The following is a 6,000-nucleotide window of genomic DNA, read 5'->3' on the forward strand; positions in this document are numbered from 1 at the left end:
CCTACAGTTGCCCCTAACATCCACAGTCACACTAATTGTGGATATTTGTTCTGCTGAACCTGTGATTGCTGGAGCTAATTCTTTTTCCCTTCTTCAGTCACACAGTCCCTAGTGTTCCGCTTTGGTTTTGAGCCCAGCTCTGCTTGTATGTCATCCTCCAGTGACTGTCCCTTTCCCAGACACGAGGGGGCAAAGGCCAAAGCTTATTAGGGCTCACTTGCTCAATCTGGCTAGGGAGAAGGAGGGGTATGGCAGCCACAGTTGGGATGTACTGGGAAATGCTTGTGCCAGTAAAGACCTGCTGGATGTTGTTACAGTCTGAGGGCGTTGGGCTCTCTCCAAGAGGAATTGGCCCCTGGTCATGGATCCCTAGAAAGAGCCAAGCTACATAGGCTCCCAGCAAAGAGTGGTCAGCAACTTGTGCCTGCTCACAGCCTGGTGATAGCTGCCACCTCTGGGGTCAGGACTGCATCAGTGATGTTTTGTCCACTGCCTCAGGCACTTTCTCTGGCTTTGGCAGTGTCTGAGGCTTATGCTTCTCATTCTGGGATTGTAAACCACAGTGTCTAATTCCACCCACTGGAACTCAGACCAGTTTTGCCAGTTTTGGGTTTTGAAGTCTACTGCTGTGCACTCAGCTGTCTGCTAACACACAGAATTAGTGTGGCACAGCAACAATGACCTCTTGTGCTGTTCACAACAATCTTTGTAGTGATTTCTCTCCATTTTGCCTTCTGAGCACCTGTTGTTGCTCTCCCCTCTGAGGTTCCAAATCTCCACCCTGACCTGGCCTGTGAGGGGATTTCTGAGGGTGTGGAAACTTTTCCTCCTTCATGACTCCCTTCCTAGGGCACAAGTCCCTGTCCTGAAATCCTTTGTCTCCTTTTTATCTTTATCTTTTGCCCTACCTCATTCTAAGCAGATTGACTTGCTTATTTGGAAGTCTGGTGTCTTCTGCTAGCATTCAGACGTTGTTCTGTAGGAGTTGTTTCATATTTAGATGAATTTTTGATGAATCTGTGGGAAGGAAGGTGATCTCCCTGTCTTAGTCACCCATCATCTTCTTCATTTCCATCAGATGTTTAGAATTTTTAACAACTAGAATGGTTTGGTCTTTGTTATTTTTGCTTAATTCTATTACTTAAAATTTTTACAGAAATTATTTTTGCTTCTTCATTCTGTTTGGACATCTTTGAAGGACTTATACAGGCTGTCTAGAAGTCCACACAGTAGAAAGGTGTTATTGATGTAGCTACTTAAAGGGAGAGAGGAGGTAATGCAGGATAAGAAGAAAGGAGCTTTTCTTTTGCAGACCAAGATCCTGGAAGTTAAGAAAACATGAGTCCCCTATGGACAGATATGGAGGTTGATGAGGGTGGAGGCAGTGATTAAGCCCATTTTCTCCTATCCACTTTACTTGATTCCTTTCTAGTGGTTCATAAACTGGGAGAAAGCCAATGGAAACCAAGGAGGACAAAAATGATACTTAGAGCTCAGCGAAGGACACAGAGCAACTTTTGTTCTATGTCAAAAGCTTAGGAGGGTCTATTTCTAAGTGGTCATGAATTCTGCTTACTAATGAATGTGGAGTTTCATTTTCCCAGGGACAATGAATAGCACTCCCCATTGGGAGCCTGATTTCAGGCCAGTGTTGAATAATTGCTGGGTTGCTGAAAGCATCCAAGTAGAAGCTCTCCCTCCACTTCACTGCTTGGCTCCTCTCTCCTCCCAGCTACTTCAAGCTCTTATAAACAGCATTCATTTTCAATTACAAGCTAAGAAATGTGATTGTGAAGCCAAGGTGCAAGGTTCCTGGAGAGGGACTGCTAAGGAGGCTGTTTCCTCACATCTCATTTTAGTTTGTAACTTGCTGGTGGGGTTGAGTAATCACTGAAGAACAGATCAGAATGCACCTGCTGTAAGAAGAGAAACAGTGATGGGATGTCACTCAGAGAATAGGTTGTGAAAGATTGTGATGTCCTTGCTCACTCTGGCACTCCTCACTTGCTCTGATGAAGAAAGTTACCATTTGTGATCTACTGTCTGGAGGGGATGATATGACAAAGACCTGAGAGTGACCTTTTGACAAGCAGCCAGTCAGGAGCTGAGGCCCTCTGCCTAACAGGCTGGGGTGAACTGAGTCCTACCAACAACATTCTCAATGAGATTGAAGAGAATCTTTCTCTGTCCTGCAGGTTTGCAAGGACTGCAGTCCCAGAAGACACTGACTACAGCTTCACACAGAGAAGGTAATGGCAACCCACTCCAGTACTCTTGCCTGGAAAAATCCCATGGACCGAGGAGCCTGGTAGGCTGGAGTCCATGGGGTTGCTAAGAGTCTGGCATGACTGAGCGAGTTCACTTTCACTTTTCACATTCATACATTGGAGAAGAAAATGGCAACCCACTCCAGTATTCGTGCCTGGAGAATCCCAGGGACAGAGGAGCCTAGTGGGCTGCCGTCTATGGGGTCACACAGAGTCGGACACAACTGAAGTGACTTAGCAGCAGCAGCAGCCTCACGAGAGTTGCAGAGCCAGATACCAGGACCAGCTCAGCCTCACTCAGGCCCCAGACACACTGAAACTCTGAGATAAGAAATGTTGATACATTTGGTACAGAGTGTAGGTGGCTAATCCTCCACCTCACTTCACTCAGGTCTCTTCTCAAATGTCTCCTAACACATCCAAAACCAACCAAACCCACAAAACTGATCACACATTATCCTCTAGCCCCTTACCCATCTTTATTTTCATTCTGGAGATTATCACCACTTACACTTATGTATTTATTTATTAGCTGGATTCCTTCAGTTCAGTTCAGTTCAGTCGCTCAGTCGTGTCCAACTCTTTGCGACACCATGAATCGCAGCACGCCAGGCCTCCCTGTCCATCACCAACCCCCAGAGTTCACTCAGACTCACGTCCATCGAGTCAGTGATGCCATCCAGCCATCTCATCCTCTATCGTCCCCTTCTCCTCCTGCCCCCAATCCCTCCCAGCATCAGAGTCTTTTCCAATGAGTCAACTCTTTGCATGAGGTGGCCAAAGTACTGGAGTTTCAGCTTTAGCATCATTCCTTCCAAAGAAATCCCAGGGCTGATCTCCTTCAGAATGGACTGGTTGGATCTCTTTGCAGTCCAAGGGACTCTCAAGAATCTTCTCCAACACCACAGTTCAAAAGCATCACTTCTTTGGCACTCAGCCTTCTTCACAGTCCAACTCTTACATCCATTCATGACCACAGGAAAAACCATAACCTTGACTAGATGGACCTTTGTTGGCAAAGTAATGTGTCTGCTTTTGAATATGCTATCTAGGTTGGTCATAACTTTCCTTCCAAGGAGTAAGCGTCTTTTCATTTCATGGCTGCAGTCACCATCCGCAGTGATTTTGGAGCCCCCAAAAATAAAGTCTGACACTGTTTCCACTGTTTCCCCATCTATTTCCCATGAAGTGATGGGACCAGATGCCATGATCTTCGTTTTCTGAATGTTGAGCTTTAAGCCAACTTTTTCACTCTCCACTTTCACTTGAATGAAAATTCAATGAATACCATGTCTGTCAATTTTCTGGTAAAAATAAAGATTATATATTTGCACTGATGGTGGTTAGATTTATTTAAAGAAATAGATACTGTAGGGCCACTTTATACCAGATTCATTGATCATAGGTTATCTATCCCTTTTCCCTGGTATCTGGGTCAATTAATTTAGTCTCTTGGCTAATTATTTTTCTTGTTATTGTTATTAAATTGTTGTCTCTATGACTTTAACTGAGTTTTTAATTAAAATGCCAATATTTTGTCAAGGCCAGAGCTTATATGTACAGGCTTGATTGAAGTCCAGCATAGGATGATCATAATTATTTGAAAAGTTCTTACCTTGCTTTGTGATGAAGTCTAACTGCCTGCTACTTTCCTCAATTGGCCTTAGCATTTTGTTCTCAGAAATAATAATAACATATCTATTCCATTTCCACAAGCGTAGTTCTTTTGTTGTTGTTTAGTTGCTAGTCATATCCGACTCTTTTGCAACTCTGTGGAGTGTAGCCCGCCAGGCTCCTCTGACCATGGAATTTCTCAGGCAAGAATACTGGAGTAGGTTGCCATTTCTTTCTCCACAACCATAGTTTTAATTGTTCCATTAACTTTATTTCTTTGGGTGTAAGTTTTGCTTATTGAATTTATTATCCATTTTTAAACTATAGACTTATCTTAGACATTTGGTGTTTCCTCATTTGATGTTCATTTTTGCAATTGAGACTGCAAGTCAACTTTTTGCTTCTTTAAAGGAGGTGTGGGAACTACTGCTGAGGCTCACTGTCCCCAGGTTTCCACTGGGAGGGGCAGGCCCACAGCACCATTAGCCAGGTCTCCAGGGATCATCTCCTACATCACCTAACCTAGAACTTGCTTGTGTGTCTGCCTGAAGTGCCCATAGTCACTCTTCTCATCTCGAAGAAGTTGCTTCTACCCCTGGTGTACATGTGTGTGTGCGGTCAATAGTGATTAATTACCCTGGCCACTTTTCTTTTTTTTTTTAATTTTATTATTATTATTATTATTATTTTTACTTTACAATATTGTATTGGTTTTGCCATACATCAACATGCATCCGCCATGGGTGTACACGTGTTCCCCATCCTGAACCCCCCTCCCACCTCCCTCCCCATACCATCCCTCTGGGTCATCCCAGTACACCAGCCCCAAGCTTCCTGTATCCTGCATTTGGACTGCCGATTCGTTTCTTACATGATATTATACATGTTTTAATGCCATTCTCCCAAATCATCCCCTCCCCCCACAGAGTCCAAAGGCTGTTCTATACATCTGTGTCTCTTTTGCTGTCTCACATACAGGGTTGTTGTTACCATCTTTCTAAATTCCATATATATGTGTTAGTATACTGTATTGGTGTTTACTCTCATGAGAGACACCAGAGATAGATAAACTCTGAACATGGATCATCTGTATTGTTCTTCCCATCTTTACAGCTGGGTTCTTCCACAGGAGTCCTGACTTCTAGCTCTCTCTCAAGTCTATCTCATCCATTTGCTGTCTGTTTCTGGCCCACAAGGTATAGCAACTCTCGTGTGAAAATCTTTATGTTTTAATTCTTATGTATGCATTTATGTGTATATATTTTACAAATATAAAATAAGACTATATTATTATGTATACATATGTATATATAGTCAGCTTAGCTGCCATTCTGAAAGGCCTTTCTTTCAGTCCTTCAAATATTTGAAGATAATTTTCATGATCTCCCTTATTCTTGCCCCCTTAGTCTAAAAATATCATGTTCCTTTAACAATTCTAATTGCCAATGATTTTCTGACTTTTAATTACCTCCCTGTTCATGGGGTTCTCAAGGTAAGAATATAGGTGCCCAATATGCTACTGGAGATCAGTGGAGAAATAACTTCAGAAAGAATGAGGGGATGGAGCCAAAGCAAAAATAATACCCAGCTGTGGATGTGACTGGTGATAGAAGCAAGGTCTGATGCTGTAAAGAGCAATATTGCATAGGAACCTGGAATGTCAGGTTCATGAATCAAGGCAAATTGGAAGTGGTCAAACAAGAGATGGCAAAAGTGAATGTCGACATTCTAGGAATCAGCAAACTGAAATGGACTGCAGTGGGTGAATTTAACTCAGATGACCATTATATCTACTACTGCGGGCAGGAATCCCTCAGAAGAAATGGAGTGGCCATCATGGTCAACAAAAGAGTCCAAAATGCAGTACTTGGATGCAATCTCAAAAACGACAGAATGATCTCTGTTCGTTTCCAAGGCAAACCATTCAATATCACAGTAATCCAAGTCTATGCCCCAACCAGTAACACTGAAGAAGCTGAAGTTGAATGGTTCTATGAAGACCTACAAGACCTTTTAGAACTAACACCCAAAAAAGATGTCCTTTTCATTATAGGGGACTGGAATGCAAAAGTGGGAAGTCAAGAAACACCTGGAGTAACAGGCAAATTTGGCCTTGGAA

The sequence above is a fragment of the Bos javanicus genome, chromosome 19 (assembly GCF_032452875.1).
Source record: "Bos javanicus breed banteng chromosome 19, ARS-OSU_banteng_1.0, whole genome shotgun sequence".
Classification (NCBI taxonomy): domain Eukaryota; kingdom Metazoa; phylum Chordata; class Mammalia; order Artiodactyla; family Bovidae; genus Bos; species Bos javanicus.